The sequence below is a fragment of the Stigmatopora argus genome, chromosome 13 (assembly GCF_051989625.1).
Source record: "Stigmatopora argus isolate UIUO_Sarg chromosome 13, RoL_Sarg_1.0, whole genome shotgun sequence".
In the NCBI taxonomy this organism is placed as follows: Eukaryota; Metazoa; Chordata; class Actinopteri; order Syngnathiformes; family Syngnathidae; genus Stigmatopora; species Stigmatopora argus.
Window position 1 is genome coordinate 10,475,206 of NC_135399.1, and position 22,383 is coordinate 10,497,588.

The 22,383-nt window shown below is 38.9% G+C and overlaps 1 protein-coding gene across 1 annotated transcript in view; it reads right to left on the reverse strand.

The window, feature by feature from the left end:
* hdac4 (histone deacetylase 4) overlaps positions 1-22,383 on the reverse strand; it is a 99,390-nt gene extending 77,007 nt beyond the window's left edge. Inside the window, exons 1-2 of the transcript XR_013304526.1 lie at positions 22,239-22,383; positions 21,763-21,914 (exon numbers count right to left, since the gene is read on the reverse strand). The gene's annotated coding sequence lies outside the window, so the exon portion shown is untranslated. The remainder of the gene's footprint in view (positions 1-21,762; positions 21,915-22,238) is intronic.

Here is a 22,383-nt window from a genome sequence, read left to right on the forward strand (position 1 = left end):
CAAATAGAGCCGATGGTCATCAGACAGTGGTCTTGATTTGAAAGAAATCCTCTTTCTGGACTAAGTGCCCGTTCATGCTGATATTTTGTTCCACAGGCCCACCCATCAGAATCTTTGGAAAGGAAAGGCTAAAGGTCTAAACCCAGAAGTGGTCATCCATTATGGATAGCTTTCAGAAGACTGCTCGCTATCCATATGGTTTTGCTTGGGCTTTTAAAAGCATTTACAAAGAAAACCACTACATTAACCAGCCAGAGGAAGTGAAAGAGGGGCGAGGAATGTCTGGAGTCAAATGTACAAAATATATCTTGGTATGCGCTCGTCTAACATTTGCACACGGAGAAAAAAAAGGGAAGGTCAGTATGGATGGGCATGAGACAACGTCACGGGGGAAAATGGCAACCGGTCGGGCACGGAAAGAGGTAGTGATAAAACTTTTGACACCAGAAACCTCGAGCATCCTGGCCTCCCTTTCAAATCAATAGTGTCCTGCCAAAGTGCAACTTTCTCCGTTTGAAAGGGAAACTGCTTGTCACGTTTCCTATCTTTTGTTTTCGTGTGAGCAATTAAATTTGCCAGGACACAGTGCAGTCAATTGAGTGGCAAAATAATATCCACCTACAAGATATATTGCATTAATTAATGTAAATCAACCAGAAAGCAAATAAACATAATGAGGTCAATTCCATCATCCTCTTCTTGCCAAAAAGAAATGGGAACAAAACCATTGATTTGAGTTTTGGGTGAAAACAGGGGTATCACTCCATCTTGCCAGTGACGGCAGTTCACATTTGGACCAAATTACTGCGACATATGGCACGGTCGCACTACCCCCACTTGTTTCATTTTGCTGGTAGAAATGCGGTATAGCACTAAAGACCAGATGGATACACAAAACTGTTGGGACCTGTCCGTTCAAGGAATCCTCACAGAAGACTAGGAGTTTTTCCCACTAAATGAGCCATACTTCTGTACTTTTTGAGGTGGTCTTGCGCTGACTCCGAGGAAGAGGCAAGGTGTTGCCCTTATACATATACACACACTATATGTATATATATATGTGTGTGTGTATATATGTATGTATATATGTGTATATATATATTTATGTATATATGTGTGTATATGTATATATATATGTATATGTATGTGTATATATACATATATACACACCATGTATGTGTGTATATACATATACACACACACTATATGTGTGTGTATATATAAATATATGCACACACACACACACACACATATACATATACATATATATATATATATATATATATATATATATATATATATATACATACATATATATACATATATACACATGTATATATACATATATATATACATATACACACACAATTGTTACTGTTCCACCTGCTTTCAAGGTTAGTTCTTCAACAAATTAACTGCAATGGCTCCTTTTACGACATGGCCTTGCATAATAATCTTGACACCATTAAGATTTTAGACGACATCCTATGAGTTCAAAACATCTGCAAAATAGCAGCACTAATCAAGCTTGTGGATGTGGATCAATTGTAGGCGAGGGAAGATTTCACACACATTTAGGTTGAGTAAAATTAGTGCTCCGAGCCAGACTTGTTTTTGTCTTCCAGCAGACCAGACAATGTTTTAGCCTACTTTGTCTGCTCCGGTGCCATTATTCTGACAGCTGTGTGTGAGTGTGCACTTGTGCGACTGTGTTTGCATGTGTGTGTGTGTGTGTGTGTGTATGTGTATGTGCCTGCTTGGTGATGTGAAGGTCACAACCTCCAGTTATAATTAGGTAGTGATAAACTGCAGTGTTTTACCATTCAAAGTCAAGTTTTTCACTAATTTAGAAAGTTTTAATCTCAATATATTTTAAACTTGATGAACATTGTGAACAACTTTTACTGAATATGGTCATAGAAATACAAATGTGCAAATGTGAGCTGTGCTGACAAGCATTAACTGCCACTGAATGTTGCCTACACCAAACTGGCACTAGACCTGGCACTCTATGCCAGGTCAGGGAGTGTGTGGGTGTGCCACTGGGTTTTGTGGGCCCATCTGGAGATCTGGCAAGCAGGCCCGAGGGCAATGTAGGCTCCCCCGGTGAGCATATGTGTACCAGAGAGGTTACGTGATCCTCAAAGGTGCTTCAAAGACACACGTGCCCATCGAGGTCACAGTCGAGAAGCAAGGTTCGGACATAAAATGCGGTGCTGGACTGAAATTCCTCTGAAACCACTAGTATTTGAAACTATGAAGCACTTCATTGCCAGGAATCATTTTTGTTGATATGGAGACCACAATTATTCCATCCTGGTAGCGGTCTCCACTCTAAACAACGTCTCTCTAGTTGCCGTGATCTACATACCACTGTCCCCGTGGCAGATTTGCAATGGAAATTGTTTTAAAAATGTTTTAATGTGATTTTTGACCTAAAATATACAACGAGAGAAAAGGGAAAAAATACAATACAAGCGTGCATTCCGATAGATGGGCTTGTGAATTGACAACCACTGTGTGGTATATCTTCTTCTTTGCATTAGGGGGATCAGATTTGGAAAAAAATGCTTTGGTTGCCTTTTGGAAGCGGCTGTAACAACACAATGGCATTTCCAGTCTTTTCAAGAAGGGAAAGTTCAGAGATACAAGTGTTTTTGGAGTAAAGATTAGGTCATTAAACAAACAAAACATGTATGTCAAAGCAACACTGCATTGTAAAAGAACCTAAGGACTGAAGTCAATCTAGATAAGGCATAGATCGGGATTTTGCATTTACAAAACGCCATAAGCATGTTAACTAAAGCTTACAGTAAAAGTGTTAAGTCCCTAAGAAGACCCAACTGAGGCTTAAGGAGTCAAGAAGCCAGTCTTTATGTTAACCTCTGAAACCCACCACACTCAAAACGAAGTAGAAATAGGGGTACATTGGAGCAATTTTACAATTAAACTAATTCTTATATTCATTTAACGTTAATTTCAGTTATTAATATGGCTAAATGACTTTTGTGTGTTGGTTGCTTGTGTAAATACCGGCAGCGAGCTGCTCCGGCTTTGCAAAGGCGTCGTTTTGCTTCTTCCATTTACAAGTTACGTCACTTAAAATAATCCCAAATATTGACACACTGCGCAGCTGTGAGCGACACTCTGACACGCGTGCACACAGATCAACATAGCAAAGTTTCTGCGAGGCTCAACTCAGTGGGCCGGGATGGTTGCCAGCTGTTAGTTAAGTTAGCGTTGTTTCTTTTTAAGTGTTCTTGCCGACAGATATTCTGTATTCCTTGGCTCAGAGCTGCTTGCTTAAATTCCTGTCACGAGGCGGCCGCTTGAATTATACACCGTGGCTGAATGTTGGCATTTCTTAGGATGAAGACAGATGTTCTGTAGTCAATTAACGTTCAGTTCACCTTGGTTTTTCAATGGACCTCTTTTCCAGCTATTGAAATAGTCACCAATTCATTATTTTCTGAATGATGGCTCTTATTTCCAAAGCATTGTCTTGCTAAAATAGGCAGGGACAACCCTGAAAAAGACATTGCTCGGAAGGCAGTATTAATCCTTTAGCACCTTTTTACCTAAACAAGAATGTCCCTGCTTGTGTAATGTTGTATTTAATTTATTTAATATGTAATAATTTAATAAAAATCTTTAATAATTGTATAATGACAATTAGGCTTTTGTCGAGTCAATGATGATGACAAAGCCTATGTCCGATTATTATTATGTTCTATTTTTGTTTTTAAGTATTCCAAGACATTCACTTTTTGTTGTTCTTGTTGCACCTGATCCTCCTTTTTTAGAATGTGTAATAGGAAAGAAATTACTACACTTTAGGAATTAAATATAGGTGAAAAGGGATTTGCAAATGATTGAAAAATAGTTTATATTTTATATTTAATGCAATGTCCTAATGTTTTTCGCACTCTCATGCAGCAGAAAATGAATGAACGAAATGATTTCATTGATAATTATTATATTAGGTGAACAAATGAAGGGCATATGTATACTACACACATAAATAATAAGTACTACATTTTTATGTAGGGCTATTTTCTCCCGTCTGGTTTCTTCTCCCGCCTTCCTCCTCACTCCCTGCAGCGTCTGTGCTCTGATAGCTATGTGTCAGTAGCGTGTGGGCTGCTGCTAATTTGTGCAGAGTGGGAGAGAGCTTTTTTGGCATTAGGTGAAAGTGTATTTTAAGCCATACAATTCCATTCTCGCAGGCAGGTGCGCACACACACACACGCATGCACACATACACATTTTTGTCTGGGCTCACGTTTTTCAGGTCCTGCCCTGAAGTCACGTGCTCATTCACCAAAACCGACAGGTGCCTCAACCCACATTCTCATTTAAGAGAGTGTGGTATTTGCTGTCAGTTGCACTAATTCTGATGTGGTGGAGACCCACATGCTTCTTTGTGGGTTCCGAATACTTGCCGTCTTTGTAAATCTGGGATATTATGCGACACTTTACAAAGTGTTTACTCCACATATTTAAACGATGAGACATGATGAACTCGGGCATTAAGTCTGATCATGTACAATTACGTTTCAGTCTGTGGCAATCCCTTGAGTGTTTGGTTATACGTCATGTGATTCCATGGCAATATAGATCATAAACAGAGTCACGAGGGATGTAAAAGAAGCTTGTTAACGCATGGCCAAGGGAAAACAAAAGGAATAGTCACAGCCCTAATCTCCACATAGATATGTTTACGTTAGAGTTATATGTGACGCTACATAGTATGAGCTACAAGATGGTAAGCATCGCCATCTGTTACAGTGATGCCTTATCAGTATTTCCTACCGCCACGAGACAAACATACAACACGTGGGATGATTGCATGCTTATCAGGCAGCAGCATCCCACGTGAGGAGCAAAATGTTCACAAATATAAAGTCATTTAAAAAAAAATAGGTGTCAGATACAAAATAGGTAAGACACTGGCGAGCAGAAATAGTTTTTATCATCAACACATGATAACGATTCAAAGAAGCACCAAGCATCAATTATTGCATAATTTTGTCCGTCCACATCTAACAAGGATTTGACATACACACCCTATTAATAATGCTATTTGATGATGTCATCTACATAAATAGGACTTGTCTTATGGCTTTTTCCATCAAGCAAATCCTGCTCTCGCTTGATGTCGTATGTTTACTCCATCCTCCCAATCTGGCCATGGTTGAGTAATCTTATGGTAAAGTCTATACATTAGAATCCTCAAAACCAGTTCTCTTATCTCAAATCATGGTTCCCTATTGGAATTAATGGTGAAAAATACAAGCAGATGCTTGTAACGTGTATTTCATGTGATAAAAAGTATTCCATAATGTTATAAATCATAAAACATTACACAAAATATAAATACAAATAAAACCTTTTTGCTTCTAGTGAATGGACATTGTGCCACTCCCTCCCATGTGTTCAACTTGGCCAAATGGGGGCAGCATATCAAAATCATACGTATTACTGTCTCAGCACTTAAGCGCAGTGATATTAGTCATTCTTTGCAGAGGATAAATAACATATGCTTATGGGTTGTTATACTGTATTATCTGTTACATGCGTTTGTACTTGTTTTAATGGAAATTGACTATAGGTTGATATCTAGAGCAATAAATGCACTATTATTATTGAGACCATTATGTGTTAGAGAGCAAAATGTGTCCTGTCGTGAGATCATTTCATTTTACTCCCCAAAAAAATTATGACTGTACCCTAAAGCACCAACTGTAATGCTTTCATCTTTTGTCTCCAATGGTGTAGAATGGGGAAAGATAACATTTTAATTTCAGCCGTCGAAACTGTTTTTTTTTTTAAAGAATCCCCAATTTACCGTACAAAATGTGAGCCGAGCACTACTTTGAAAGGTGAACATGTGTTGTGCAAACACAATGTCCGCTACTGCCAGCATCCCCGTGAAGTGAGACGCAACGCCAAGGGGAGGGAAAATGTGAGCAGACCTTGTGCTATGTCACACGTGAACAAGCAGCAGACCATAAAATACACACAAATGCTACACATTTTGTTGGGTTGCTAGGCGCTATTTTCAGCCCGAGCAGACTGTGCCATGATTAATACATGGCAGAAGGAGGGCCTGGATTAAATATTCACATCTTACACGCCAACACACAAAATGCACATCTCGGAATTTCTGATTCCTAACTAAGCCTCCTTTCTTTGTTTCTGAGATTTACACTAACAACAACAAAAATGACGAAAACACAAGAGATGAGTTGTGTGATGTTTTGCTATTAACAACTGGCATGAGTACTTGTGTACTTGTTTGCATGCGAGTGTGCACATCAGTGGGGAAATAGTGGCAGATGGCGGAAAGGCAATAGCACAACTTGAGGGAAACACACCCAAACAGACACCATTGACACAGTATATACCATAGAAAGCCAGCATTCTGCACTGTCACTTCAATTAACCAGCAGAAACATTTTTAGCAAATAGAGGTAAAAACATCTCAAGCAGAAAAGTGACTTTGACGCTGTTTCTTTGAATTGATGAAATCTTAAATCAGTGAACGCAAACAAGCTGAACAAATTACAGTTTTGTTGAATTTAACTTTTTAAAAACCATTGCCTACAATTATAAAACAACAAAAACTAGATTAAGAACGGACTTATAAAATATACACCTAAGAAAAGCTGAACTCATTGAGGCCTTTCTGATTTTGTTTTTTTCAAGTTACAGGATGTTAATCGTGTATGGCTCAAATTATATACGTTTCAAATCATTCTTATATAAGTCGTACATGTTTTTTTTTCTTGATCTAGTGTTTGTGCCTATTTCTGAGTCCTTTCAAGGACAGCGTCTCAAAAGAAGCGAGTCATAGCCACAAAATGACACTTGTGCGCTCATGTAACAGTGCCAGGTAGAGCAAACATATCTCTCAGGCAACATAGAGGTTTATAGTGGGTCCACATCAACGCCATTGACGCCCAGGGAGGAAGACAGGTCAAGGGCTCTTTGCCTTGACACACATGAATAGAGGGGAAGTGGGGTGGTCATTTCCATGGTAACCAATACAAACAACTCAAGTGGTGTAACCAGCGTGCAGGCTAAAGTCCTTAAGGCACTGATTGACTAGATACAATCTTGGGTAGTAGTCCATCAGAAGATTTTAGGAAGCTGTTATTGAACTGTCATTTCAAGTATTGTTCACTACTAGCCCTCCGAGCTCAAATGGATTGGACGCTTTGCCGGCATCAATGGCAGCCAAAGAGTTTTAACATGGAAATTTGTCTTCATTCAGTATATTCTGTGGATATAAATAACATGTAGTCTACTGTATAAGGCTGAGACAGACTTTCTTGCGGATAGACATACGTGATCACCACATGGAAAAAGGAAAAGGAACGAATGCCAAGTGACTGGAAAGAAGACAAGTTGGCTGAGGATCGGGAAGCCGACATGACTGTTCCTGTCCATACATCCATCGTGTACAACAGTGTGAAACACTTATGTAATACAAAAAAGTCAAACCAATAGTACTATAAATCATTGTTAAAATCCACAATCAAGCATGCCGGACAGATCTATCATGTAACATTTCGAAGTCACCCCGTTGACAACCAATCACCGTGATGGTGTGCCAGCCCAGGCAACCTGTCTGGTTCAAGACAAGCCAGTCTGGTGTATTCTGAGCCGCCATTATCTGCCGCTCTACATTGTGCCAAGTGTGCCATCCTGTCTGCTAAGTCTCCTCCAAAATTGCCCTTCTGGTGCATGTAAACCAAGCCAGCGGTGAGAGGGTGCCAGCCACAATGACCTACCAACACTTTCTGTTCTTTGCGGGGGATATGTTTCAGAGCCATTCACTGAAGGTGGACATATGGTAAACTGAAAGACTACAGGGTGTCTGAATTATTTTGTACCCTTTTATTTTCTACTTTGTTTCCAGTTTCATTTTCTATTTTGAAGCTTGATGGTAGTCTAAAGTCTGTCTGAGTGATATCTTACATATACAGTAGATAAAAATGTCAAGTATGCAACGAATAAACCTGCACTTATTATGTTAAGGTGTTTGACCTGTTTTTTTACTATCGCCTCGCATTCCTCCTCAGCGTTCTATAAAGATTGTTAGAAATCATAGATTTCTGGGATATAACAGCCGTTTCTTTCACAGACTAATATATTGAAAAAATATCAACTGAACATAACCCATAAAGACAATAACAAAATATTCGACATGGAAAGTAATTGTTTCAGAAATCCCCACAATGGATTATGACAAAGGAATACATTTTGACTATGAATTACAAGTCAATAGCTGTCGAATATTTTATTTGTTTCTTTTTAAGGGAAAAGAAACGGAACGATTCCAGAGTATTCCGCTTACGGTAAAAACAGCATGTTCACTCCGGCTGTCCAGCCAAGCAAAAAACTTTTTTACTTGAGTCAACAATAGCTCAATGCTGTCCCCTGTGGGAACAATAAAGGCTTTGTCAATGGAAAAACAATGACAACAGTAACTCGCAAGCAAATCTGCAGAGGAAAATTCATTTAACTCAAAGTGAACATTTTCAGTTTTCCAGCTGACCTATTCAACGTTAATAAAAGATTACACTCATTGATTGATTGTGCATGATATCTCCTCCGGAAAACTGGAACGTTACGTGGAAAAAAATCAAAAAGATGCACAAGACGAAAACATGTGAATGTTTGAGTGTTAAAAAGAAAGTGTACAAAAATGCCCTGTGACCTCTGTAGAGCAGTGGAAGGGTCAATGGGAAGAGAGAAGGGCCTCTCTGTTTGGAAGAGGGTGAACACATGTGGCTATCACATGGCAGATTCCACTTTGTCGCCACGTAATATATCATCCGCATTGTATTTACACATATGGATGGGCATGCCTTTAAGTCAAAACAAGGGTAGATAAGGCATTCAGAGATTTCAGCCCCAAGTACATTGTCAAGTTGAACTGCCAACACAACTGAATGTCAGTATTTTTATGAAATTTGACATTTTAGAAAAAGTATTCCCGTGCCAATTCAGCACCGAGAAATGCTGTCATTAAACTGAAGAATTGAGAAGCGAAAAGGAGAATAAAATGAGAAAATTGATCTGAACCATTGAATGTTTCTCATCAACAGAGAAACAAACGGCTGTTAGAAAAACTGCATTTCCTTGTTCACATTCATATCCAAACATGAAATTCATCATCTTGTGGAGGAAAACAACAATTCATCGATTCGCTCCAGCAGCGCTAAATATGGACAAGAAGAACCCAGTGAAGAAAGATTATTAATCGGTAATGCCTTTTCTACACAGGGAGATAAAAGAATATGGTTGATGTGAGAAAACTCACAGATGGAGCAAAGTGGCATATTAGCAGTGGCCTTTTCAGATGTGAATATGAACTCCAAGCGTCTTCATACAATAAGGCAGTGCATCCACAGTAATTAGGGAGGAATTTATTACATGTGGCTCCCTCTGACGTCAATCCGAGGCCTTCTCAGTTAGCCTTCTTTCTCTCCTTCTCTCTCTCTCTCTGTGAATTTTTAAACGTAGGGCTCCCTTTGGCAAAGCTCCCCCAAACGAGGTGCCGCCTGAGGTTTAGAGAGCTGGATGAGGTTCCTTTGCTTGTTTTAAAAAGCAAGCCTGGATCAGTGCGCTCACCTCATTTAAGCATTTGGCTCTTCTGTGCATCTGTACACCACTGATGAATGCTATTTCGGTGGAGGGGTAACTCGATGCAGTGGGCGTTGTCGAGTTATTGCTTTTAAATCAACACTGCACTTTCAAATTCTACAGATTCATCTCCAAATGTGTGAAGGCCTGTGTTAAAAACATACAGTCCATGTTCTACAAGTTAATTCTCAAGTGACAACCGTGACCTTGCCAATGTAATTTTTCCTGACACCTCGGTACCTTGAGATACAATTTAATTTCATTCTGGCACCATGTTCCTAAGCTTAGGCGCCCATACTTCAAAGCATGTCTCCCCATGGAAGTAATTAAAATTCCATTAACGGAGAAATACCTTTAATAAAGAAAAAAAACATTTATATATAAAAAAAATATTAGTATTTAAACCACAATTGATGAGGTCCGAAGCAGCTTTGAGGTGAAATTGTCCTTATATGTTTGGTACATTAATGGACATCCAATTACGTGGCTCTTTCTGGTACACAGTCGATTGGTCGCCGGTCTTTTGGTCGCCCGGAAGGTAAGTGATAATTACCATTGAAATCGTTGCTCAAATTCCCTAAATACAAACTGTGAATTACTATTTAGTCATACTTAATGCCCTAGTAATTATTAGGCTAAAGAAAAGCTCCAAATTTCCAGGACTTTTATTGTTTTTTGTTGGAGAACTTGTTAAGACCCTGACTGACATAGCTTCTTAAAGGGACAACGCATGTACATACAAACTCTTATACACCCACACGTCGGCTCAGTGAAACTGCTCATGGCCATTGTTGGCTTTTATTGATGCGTAGACCGTGTTGTTTTACCTTGTTTTGTAGCCGGTCTTTTGGTCGTCGGTCTTTTGGTCGCCAGTCTTTTGGTCGCCCGTTCGCGGTCAGGGCGACCAAAAGACCGGTGACCAAAAGACGGCGACCAAAAGACCGGCGACCAATCGACCGCACACGCTTTTTCTATCCTTCTGCTGTGGAATTACATTACTGTAGTTTGTAAGTGGTAGACATTTGAGCTGGGAGGGTTCACAGCAACTTCAATCTTTTGCTGCCGCTCCCAGTTCAAATGGATTGGACATCTCTTGTCGTCAACGGAAGCCAATGAGTTAGAATTGTTGCATGTATTTCATCCTAACTGCCGATGAGGATCTCAAATTAAAAAAAAAAAAACTAACATCTTGTAATAAAATCTAATGTACATACTAAAGACAAACTATAGACTATTTCCACATTGTCAAACAATCTGCAATGATGTGATGTTGGTAATGCAATACATTCCAATTCATCCATCACTTTGGCAATAAGCTAAAAAAAACTCTCAGCGACATTAAATGCAGCGACCATCTGCTCCGCTGAGGTTGAGACAATCGTGGAAAGACAATCCACGTGGAAAATAAAGAAGAGAGTGTGCCTCCGTGTTGGGCGGGATGTCACAAAAATAAGACTAAGGGATTATCTGTACTAATACTGAGTCACTCCAGTTAAAGCAGGAGTTTAGTGTGGCATTACAAACAAGCTGATGCTGAGTAGAGTGTGCTGTCATTATGATTATTATAAAAATAATCTATTGTACTGGACTGTGTGCTTTATATTCAACCTGTGTCTTGTTTACGCAAGGCAGAAAAAGAACGTTTTTTTTTGTATTACTAATGCAAAAACAAAAAGCCACATTGTGGTGCTCAATTTTTTAACAGCAAGCACAAATCCAAAAAAAATCATTGTTTGGACCATTAATTCATGGCTTTGAGTCCTTATTTAACATAAATTTGCTTAAAAAACAAGAACTTCTTGTCTCTCGGCCGAGGTTTTTGAAAGGGTTTGAAATTTTAAATACATTTCTAAATCAATCAAAAATGTTTTACAAATCGATTATTAAAATAACTTTCATATACAATTTTAATTGGAATTATTTCCTGAAAAAAAAGATGTTCCTGGCATCTTCTTGCCATCTGAAGGCAACATGAGGGGATACTTGCCTTGGGTTTAGTTTATTTGTTTTTTCCTCGCTTTATGTGCCAACTTTGGGTTTTTCTGAGCTTCTTTTCTGAGCCGTGCGAGTGCATTCGTAGTTCCCATGCCATCTGATGTCAACAAGCTTCATCAGCAGCACTAATCCACTCCACAAAGCCCTCCTTTCGGGGCACCTTTCATAAAGCAGCAAGAAAAATGAAGGAGGCACACGTTTGCGTGTTTTTCCTTAACTTTCACTGAGTGATTTGTGGTAGCAGAGAAAAAAAAATCACAGACTTGATAAAAGATAGAACATTCCAATATAAATGCAAAGTACAAGATCGAAAGGGATAGAATCACAGAACTCCTTTAGTGTCTCCTTTTTATGTTCAGGCAATTATCGCAGAGGGGGAAGAAAAACTTTAAGGTCAATTGCTCCAGTAAGATGTCCATTAACAGAGCTAATCTTTCATTGTACAGCTGCGTATGTTGTAAGGCTGTGCTGAGACGACAGAACTGTCAACACCAGTATGTCCGTTATGGCTTATTGTAAGATTTGGTTTCTAATATGGAGGCTTTCAGAAGGAAGAGGAGTGCCCGTAACCCCCAATTAGACGCGAATCAACTGACGAAGACAAAATACGATATGGGGTAATATGGAGGGGGTGCCATGTTGGTTGAAAAGACACCAAGTAAGACTGGACGTAATGGCTCACAAAGACAAAACACAATTTTTTGGGGCATTAAATCCCAAGCGGTCACTTCAACCTGCACTCTTAATCGAGCTTTAATTCTAAATAATGAATCACACAGCTTGAAATGGAAATGGCTGAATGGTTCCTTTTGCAAATAGGGCATCAGTTGCTGGTATTTCTTCTTCGGTGGTCGACTGTTTTGGTGTGAGGCCATTGTTTATTTGTAAAAGACAAAAGAGGTGAGGGGCCCCTTTAGATCCGTGCTCACAACAAAATGCCCTTTGTTTACTGATTTAATGTGTGAATACATCTGTGAGAGGGGAAGGTTATTGGTGGGGGAGAACAGGGTTGCTTGTGTCTATTAATAGGGAGTATAAATAGATTTTGAATGTGCTATTAATTCAGTTCAGTGGATATGATTTTCAATGCAATAGTGGTTTTTAACATTCACGTTAATGCGCCTAAAATGATTACCCTTCTTTCTCAGGGGGAGACTAAGAAAATCAAAATCTGGGTATTTTAGGATGCTTACATGAGAGATGAACACTAAAAATAAGCATTTTTAATCCAGGGTTATATAAAGTCTTCTAAACCAGTGCGGAGAATACAAATTGTCGGCGGCAAAGTGAATAAATCCTCATTCTACTGTGATGCCAATTTAGCTTGCATGCAGTGCGACTGTAACTAATGGCATAGACAAAGACGTTATCCTGTAAACAAGCCAATAAATCAAAATGAATGTGAAGCTGAAAGGATAAAACGTATAGTAGAAGCAGCATTAGTAGTATCGTTCATTGATTCATTTTCCATACTGCTTATCCTCAAGAATTGCGAGGGGTGCTGGAGCCTATGCCAATTAACTACTGGCACCGAGAGGGGGACACCCTGAATTGGTGTACAGCTAATCGCAGCCCACAAGCAGAGGGACGACTTTTCACGCTCACACTCTAACATAATGTTTGCCTAGTATGCATGTGGTAGGAAACCTGAGTATCTGGGGAAAACCCCACACAAGGCGGAGAGAACATGCAAACTCCATAGAGCACAGGTGTCAAAGTGGCGGCCCGGGGGCCAAATCTGGCCCGCCACATCATTTTGTGTGGCCCGGGAAAGTAAATCATGAGTGACGACTTTCTGTTTTAGGATCAAATTAAAATGAAGAGTATCGATGTATATTCAATTTCCTGATTTCCCCCTTTTAAATCAATAATTGTAATTTTTTAATCCATTTTTTCTGTGTTTTTAGTTCAAAAATCATTTTGTAAAATCCAAAAATATTTTAAAAAAAGCTAAAATAAACATTGTTTTAGATCTATAAAAAAACGGAATATTCAGGGCCTTTAATCCAGTTCATTTAATCCATTTATAAAAAAAAATATCGAAATATTATATCTAAAATGGTCCGGCCCACATGAAATCGAGTTGACGTTAAAGCGGCCCGCGAACCAACCCGAGTCTGACACCCTTGCCATGGAGGAAAGTCCGAACATGGGATTGAACCCTTACTCTCAAACCTGTGAGGCTGACGTGCTAACCACTCGTAACCGGGCCACCCATTAATTGTATCAGTAATAGATATTTTTATCAAGCCTTTCCCTAAGAGCGCTCCCGCGTTGGCCTCCAATGTTCGCGCTTGTTCAGTCGACACATTTGTGTGAAAACGCATCTTTGTCGGCTCAAATCAACATTCCCACGGTTGGCCTGAAGTTCGCGTGTATTACACGATGTGTGTCAGCATCTTACAATTGCATTTCCATGCGAGAAGTGCTTGGTGTGCGGCTTGTCATTGCACGGACGCTCATTAGGGTGTTAGCCCTCTGGTGCAGCCATGTGAGAATGACAATGAGCCTGATAGATGCCGACACAAGACAATCTGTTTACTTTTATGTGTGTATGTGTGTGTGGTGGGAGTGACAAAGAGATTACTATTATGATTATTAGAGAAAAATAATCATTTTCTATACAGATGGAGTCATTCCAAAGGGAGAAGCTCTATACCTCTGCTTGAGTGTATTAGCAATGTCAAACAATGCAAAGAATATAAAGTGGCGCCTTAACATAGTATAATTCGGGTCGATGAACACATGCGGCCCATCACTAAAATGTAGTTGGCTCAAATCAAAACAAAAGCCGTATGGATAAAAGGCACTTTCTGTCACTAATTTCGGTACCTAAATTCTGATCGTTGAATGCTGCCTTCTATTTAAAATACTGTCATGAATGGAATTTATCAAAACTTTCTATTTATGTAAGAGGCGTTTATTAAGCAGGCAGCCCTTTCCAGAAGAAGGACTTCCAATTGCACATATTCACAGTCGCAAGACGCCAAGTAAAACCACAGGAGTTTTGCCATTGGCGTCCAATGAGCATGGTAGCAAGCCACTGTATACTCGGTTCAAGGAGAGCGCCTGTGTATAAAACATGAACACGTATTTCCGTTGGCCGATCCGAATCCATGAAATCAGTCAAGCTTTGCTTTCAGTAATCCTTTTTAGTTCAAACTAAACTACTTAACTGGTTTCAGCCACTGTTATCTTAAGGCATAATCACACTGACAATCAAAACTTGAATCCTAAACCTACTTGTCAACTTAAGACCGGTATCTTTAGGCATATTTAAGGACAACTAATGTAGGGCTTCAAACAGGAGTTAGTGGCTTCAATTTTTGTAATGCTAAATTACATTGCATCTAACGTTCTGACAAAAACGGCAATTGACATAAATCCTATTATGAGTCCTGTAATGAGAGAAATTAATCGTACATAGTATATGTGTAATAAACTTGATATACAAGTATGTTTTACATTTGTCTTCTTGAGTTGGTTTGCCATATTTTGCCAATTTTGACCATGACAGCAACTTATGTCTTTCATGGCTTCATTTTTAGACCTCAATTTCATGGTCTTCACACAGATTAGTGCCTGGAAAAGTTCATTCTGCCTCCGGAGACCCGGGCACTAAGCCTCAGATCAACTAGATTGTGTAACTGCTGGGAATTTTGGAATTTTTTGTGGGTTACGGATTACATCCACGCAGATTCACCTGAATGGGTTTCACTACGGTTGATTGTGCACTGTCTTTCACAGGTCTCCAAGGCTCAGGGAACGTACAGATATACTGATGACGTCACGTACAAAATAATTCCCAAATTGCACCCAAACAGTGATCTGCTTCTTTATCGTCAATACAATGGTGGGAAGTACTTACAGTAATTAGATTTTTCCAATAGCTGCAGGTCTAGTCTGTACTACTTGTTTACTTTTACTTAACTCCAGGAGTTGAATCATTATTTCTACTGTTTCCAGTCTTTTTACACATCTGTATTTCTACTTATGCAAAGAGAGTAAGAGTCCTTATGCAGCTTCTGCTGAACTCTGTACTACCAATCCTACTTTGAACAGTCCAAGAAATGGATATGAACTATGCAATATTGTAATCCTGACCTCTTGTTTTTTTTCATTTTTTATTTTATTTTTTTTACTAATACTTTAATCTTGGTAGCAGATGTGAATCCTTATGGGTTAATCTTGATGATTTTACATGTTCTTAATCTCCGTATCTTTTGCAATGGACATCTGGACGAGATTGCAGGCTGACGGAAAGATGTTAATGAGAAAGCCAAAGGTCTGAAAGTCAACCCTATAAATACATTATGAATAGCTTCGCATCAATTCAACAAGTTTATTCATCTTTTGACTATAAAGTAAAACATGTGCAATTGAACACCATTTTAAAGTTGCTAAGAGGCAATTACAAGTTTCTCTTCCTCAAAACGGGCACTGATTACAACCCCACAATTAGCCAATGAAATAATGAAGACCAAAAATAAGATAGGACTGCAAATAATGCTTCATCAGCTGTAGTAGTTTCAGCAAAAACATGGGGGTAAGAGCCACTATTAAAGCTTGGGAAACCTAAAAATAAATCACATTTGCAACAGCTAAAATAACTACTCAAGAAAGATGCCATAAACAGTTTGAGTTTGTGTACTTTGATTCCAGATTATTGTTAACCGTCCTACTAAGACAACTCAGGGGGTGTAGTTTTTATACCTTTCATTAAATAAACAACTTACAATAGAGAAAATGCAGGATATAATGAGAGCTACACTAGGGGCATCTATCTAATACAAGTTTATTATACATGTTGCAATTAAGCAATATGACACAAGCAGGACTAATGGTGTACAGTATATCATCCTAACTGTGATTCCTGGGTGAAATATAGACTAACATCATCCCCGCTTGGGTCTTATTGTTTTCATACAACAAATATACAAACAATCAGTAAACAACAACCATTTTGAAATCAATAATTCAATTCTGCCAAAATTCTTGGAGAGATCGTTGTAAAATCCAGGAGATTTCAAAGCAGGTATTCTTTGTTTTGTTTTTTGTGTCTAAAAATATATCATCAATTATGGAAATACTTTAAATACTTCATTGCAACTTACGGTTATATAAAACAATGCCACGTGTTTTTCTTTTGAGTGATATCTATTCCCAAATGGCATGTACCACTGTATGTAGTATTCAAATGTCTGTCTATATGTACTTTAATTGTGAACACATGACCCTAGACAAAATGTTCTTCATAAAAAAAATGTTTATATCTATAAAATGCAGGTAAATGTGATTGGCCTGATTCCTATAGTCAACATGGGCATAAAAACTAATGATAACCATTGATTACTACCAGAAAATAGTCATTTGTGTATTTTATGGATGAAATAATATGAATTTTGTTGTTCTCTCTTTCTGTGACTCCAATCCCTGGAATAAAAGTGACACATCCTTGCTCGGCTTCCCAAATATCAAATGAATAATTCATAACCACCTGTCATTTTTTGGGTGGTGGGGGGTGTTGTCTTTATTTATTTTTTCTCCACATATCCCGAGCAGGTGCTCCACTTGAAAGAATGTCTGACCCAAAATAACACAAACATACACAACTTCAATTTATACATCTGCAAGCGATTTGGTGTCGTGTGCATTAAATCTATTGACGAAAGAATTCTCTTCTCACTCAACAGTACTCACTAACTTTGGCACACAATGGGTGAACTTATATTTGTTAACTGTCAAGACGATCCATTTTTGTATTTTTATGGGACTCTAATTCGATTTGAGACTCGAACTCTGCAACTTTCCACTGCGACGCAGACCAATTAACCATCCAAGCACGGTGGTGCCCTTTAAAATGAACAACTGAATCCAAATGGTTTAAATAAAGAAAACACAATCGCATCACCTACTGAACCCAACATACACTCTCCTTTTGCTCTGGCTTCTCAGTCTTAACATGCTACACAAGGCTTCTCTCTCTCTCTCTCTCTTTCTCCCTCTCGCGTCAAGCTGCATCACTATTTATTGACGCAAGATCCCCTTTGGCCAAGATGCACCACCCATTACTGCTGCTGGCATAAGGAGGCGAATGAGAGAGTTTGTGTGAGTGTGTGTTCTGACTCCGGCCTCCAAGGCCATAAACACAGCTCCAAAATGCCAAGTAGCATGTCAACATGCCAGCCTTCGCCACCCAAGTTTAAGGTGCACAAAAAGGTCCTTGAGTGCTCCTAAAATGTCTTGAGAAAGGGAAACGGTGATCTGTCATGTATGGAGAAGGGCTTAAGTATAGCAATCAATGGAGGGCAACATGGGAAATGAGTAGCTAACTGGTTGAGTAGATTACATGAAAGTCAAGAATTAAAAGCTTCATGTTTCATTTCAGAGTAACTCAGGGAACAGAACTTTTTGGCAGTGCAACTATTTGCTTGGGCTTTATCAGAATCAATAAAAACAACTGGAGTATGATTTTTCCAGGTATATTCTTGGTGAATCCACATTTATATGTGGGATCAATTTGGCATTTACTGAACTGAACCAAACTAAGAAAAAGAAGACATCTTTTATGAAGGCTTCCCAAGGCTTATGTCACATGTGTTTCATTTGAACTTAAGTTAACAGTTCCAAAAAACCTCTACAAACATTTTTTTTATTTTTTTCAAATTTACAAGAATGTCACACTTCTCTGGGCTTGGATCCAAGTTTGATGAGCTAAAACATCCACACTGCTGTAAAAGCACTTGGCCTCTAAACCCAGTCCCTAATCACTTCAAAAGGAGAAAAAGGCAGACCTCAGCAAAGCGTACTTTTGTCAAGAGAATAATTAACAGCAAAATTAAGCGACGGCACTGCCATCAATCCCCTGAATGACCTCTGCGGGATGGAGAGACAAGCAGCTTTTTATACATTTTGGCCTGATAGTTGGAAAAGACAACAAGAACGCTCATTAAATAATAGCGAGGAGTAATGGGTTTATACAGTATACGATTAAATTGTATCATGCTGTATAAATGGTATTCAGTGTAGGATGACATCCTACATGCCAGCGGGAAAAATTTAAAGGTTTTTGGTGAATGTCAATGACACAGTGGTGTGGTTAACCGCCTGAGGAGGAAACACTGATGAACTAGAAATAAAACTCGGGTCAAATGAGCTCCAGCATGTGATGAGTCAGGTCACTTAAGAATGACTTTTGCAATTGCTTGGCTTATACTGGTAAAGTAGTTATTTCCCAGCTTCGTTGATGTCATTCCTACAGGTTTTTAATATATTTAAATGTACAGATAACACCTTTAGGAGGGGCATCACTAGTGGAAATAATCTTATCAAATCAATAAATTGAAAAGAAAATATAATTGCATTTTTCTGTTGTTTATTCTTCAGGAAAACCAGAAATAAAAGTCAATTTTCATCAACGTCGGTACTATTTAAGACACAGCTGTCATAGTGGCGGCCCGGGGGCCAAATCTGGCCCGCCACATCATTTTGTGTGGCCCGGGAAAGTAAATCATCAGTGGCGACTTTCTGTTTTAGGATCAAATTAAAATAATAGATATTGATGTATATAACATTTCCTGATTTTCCTTCTTTTAAGTCGATAATTGCTATTTTTTAATAAATTTCTGTTTTTAGTTCAAGAGATTTTCCCTGACTAAAAAAAGCATTGTTTTAGATCTATAAAAAAACAGAATATTCAAGGCTTTTGATCTAGTTCTTTTAATCCATTTATTAAAAAAATCTAAATATTATATCTAAAATGGTCCGGTCCATGTGAAATCAAGTTGACGTTAAAGCGGCCCGCAAAACAAATGAGAATCCCAGATTGCCCGGCCTTTTGTCATGACGCATTTTAAATGTTAAAATATATGATTTGAGAGTAATCCTGACAGTATTTAAAAACAACATGTGTAATAATAAACAGGAAAGAACAATAGCGAAATCTCTCCTGTTGCATAACTCGTGGAATGAACCATTGAGAATTCATATGTAGTCCAGCCCCAGGTTTTCTGCTCTAATTGACAATGAATAATTCAGCCAGCAGCACCAGTGTTATATTACCCACTGACATGTTCTTGGTATTAGCTGAGGTATGTATAATTTTATCTTCCTAATTTCACACATCATCAACTTTTGAATATAGAGGGAAAACGGCACATTACAAGGAATTGGATATGAGGTAAACTGGGTTTTACGATGGGCAAGGTTGTACCAAGGCGCCGATGCGGATGTTCAAAAGGGAAAGAGTAACCGCAACATTTAAAGGGAAGAAAGAAAGCGACACTATAGTATAACGGACATGTCATGAGCCTGAGAGACAATGACCACTGTTATGGTGGAGATGGCGTCAATGTTTAGGAATCTTGAGGGTTATTGGTTATTAGTATTATAATTTGATCCTGACACCATTTTGAATCACATAAGAAATGATTTTGAGATATGACCAATCCAAAGGAGATTGGAGGGCTCTCGAATTGCTGATGCAGGACGATGGGCATCCATACAGTGCAAAAGCCAGCTATTAGCTGTGAAGCAACGGAACAGATAAAATGGGGAGCTGGCTTGTCCTACAGTCCACAATCGTCCTGTTTAAGTGTGCCCGAGCACAGCATGGTCCTTTCACAACAAGCAAGATGGGGCCATTAATAGAATCCATTAGTAACCATTAGCGTGACATCCACAACATGTCCACAAACAAGGATGCCTTTCCAAAGCGTCAGCCCCTCCAACACTTGCTAAATGAGTTTTGGAATCGGGTTCAAAGTCGGGACAAGGGCCCGGCGAGGCGCAGCAGATCCAAAAAGAGAGGTTATTGTGAGAGATGCGGGTTATGGCAGACTATAGGAAGCCGAGTGGAGGAAACTGCTTCACAGCCGCAGGCTCATTGGGTCAACACAAGGATTCATCAAGCCTCAAATCACATCAGTCGAGGCTGAGAGATTCTGTATAGTTGCCCATTAAATGCTGGATGTCCATTTTACTGCGTTGAATCTTCCTCTTGTCTGCTTTTTACTGCTCGCTGCCTCTGCTGCCAATAACTCGCTCCCCTTCTTTCATCTCATCAACTTTATATTTAATGACCGGAGATATTGCTGCATGCTAAAGGATAGCACTGACCTTACTATTTCTTAATTTACTTACTTTATTCTCCACAATTTTAATCAGAACATCTCAACAAAATCCCCACATACAGACAAGCTAGAAAATAAGAAATCAAAACGGAAAAGACAAAAGAACAAGAGCAAGCTGAGGAAATGAAAGAGAGCCTGTGTTGCCTCAAACTGAGCTTGGGGTCCCCATTTTTTCAACAAAAAAACATTCTTTTACCTTCAGTTTGCATGCGAGCCGTTCCATGACAATTACATCTTCTAAAATGAAAAGGCATTGCTTGTATAATGGGGCTTTGGCCTCATTATTTTTTACTCCAAATGTACCTGCAAGTGCTTTTGTGCACCAATGTTGTCGTATGATCAACATAAATCCAGTGAAAGCAAAACAAATCACTTCAGAATTTTATAAAATTGTGTAAATGTTGACCTGAAAAGTAACACAAGGAGAAGGAAAGAATAAAAAATGGTATGGGAAGTTGATACCTGTTTCTATCCTACCTAATATGCATCATTGCCATTTTTTATCAGGAATTTTAAAGGATTTTGCTAATGAAGTAAAACATATTTGATGTGTGAATATTATTTTGGCATCAAAGCCTGTTTTAGCAATAAAATAAAATCTGCATCAACGTCAAAGGGAGAAATTGTCACCCAGTGGGTCTTATAATATGAGTAAAAGTGCTCTGAAAAATCTACAAGTGTTGGGAACTCTGCTTTGGAAACATAGGGGGGGAATCGGAGTACCTGGAAAAAACCACACGGGAATGGGGAGAACATGCAAACTCCAAAGGGATTGAGCCCTTGATCTAAAAAATCTGAGGTGAAATTACTAACCACTTGTCTACCGTGCCGTAGCCTTTTTTTTTTTTAAATTGATCATTTAGTCAAGAATATTTAGGTTTCATCGTGAATTGTGCATAAAAGGCCCAAGAAGGAAACACACACCAGAGATGGGACAATAAAACGTAAGTTCTTTGAAGAGTCGAAAATACAAATAACCCACCTCTCCAGTTGTTTGGATACTTTCTCGTCGAGGAAAAAACAGTCTGCTTGTCGTTTTGCTGAAGCTCTCGTGGTTGTCTTTTAACATTCAGGAAACCAAAAGGGAATACGGCGCTGCCAGTGACATCATGATATTTCGAATCTGGCTGTCATCTGAGGGAATGCAAAGTGGCCTCCATCATCACATAAACAGGGAGACACTATTATGTTGCACGAAGTGCAGATACTAGTGTAAATTAACACATCCATTGGGGAAAACATTTGATTTCAACTCACTGCTCTACTGAAGTAAAAGCATAACCCTAGCAAGTTAAAAAAGAAATCAAAATAACTCGACAAGCTATTGTTGAAAAGGTAAAGTCAGGAAACTGAAGTGACCCTAGTACATACTAGTAGATGATACCTGTGATATTTGGCACAAGTTTATCGCTTCTCCAGCGTCTTAAGGCAATAAACCGAGTTGAAAAATCACATTACCCTCTGGTGCATGTTTGCTGCTTTCAATGAGCATCTTGTGATGATTAACAGCGGTGTGAAGCGGCAGTCAAGCGAGGCGTAGTCTGCCAGCCGGTAGCAGCAGCAGCAGCAGCAGCAAGCAACGAGGCTGTCACTGACTTGTTGC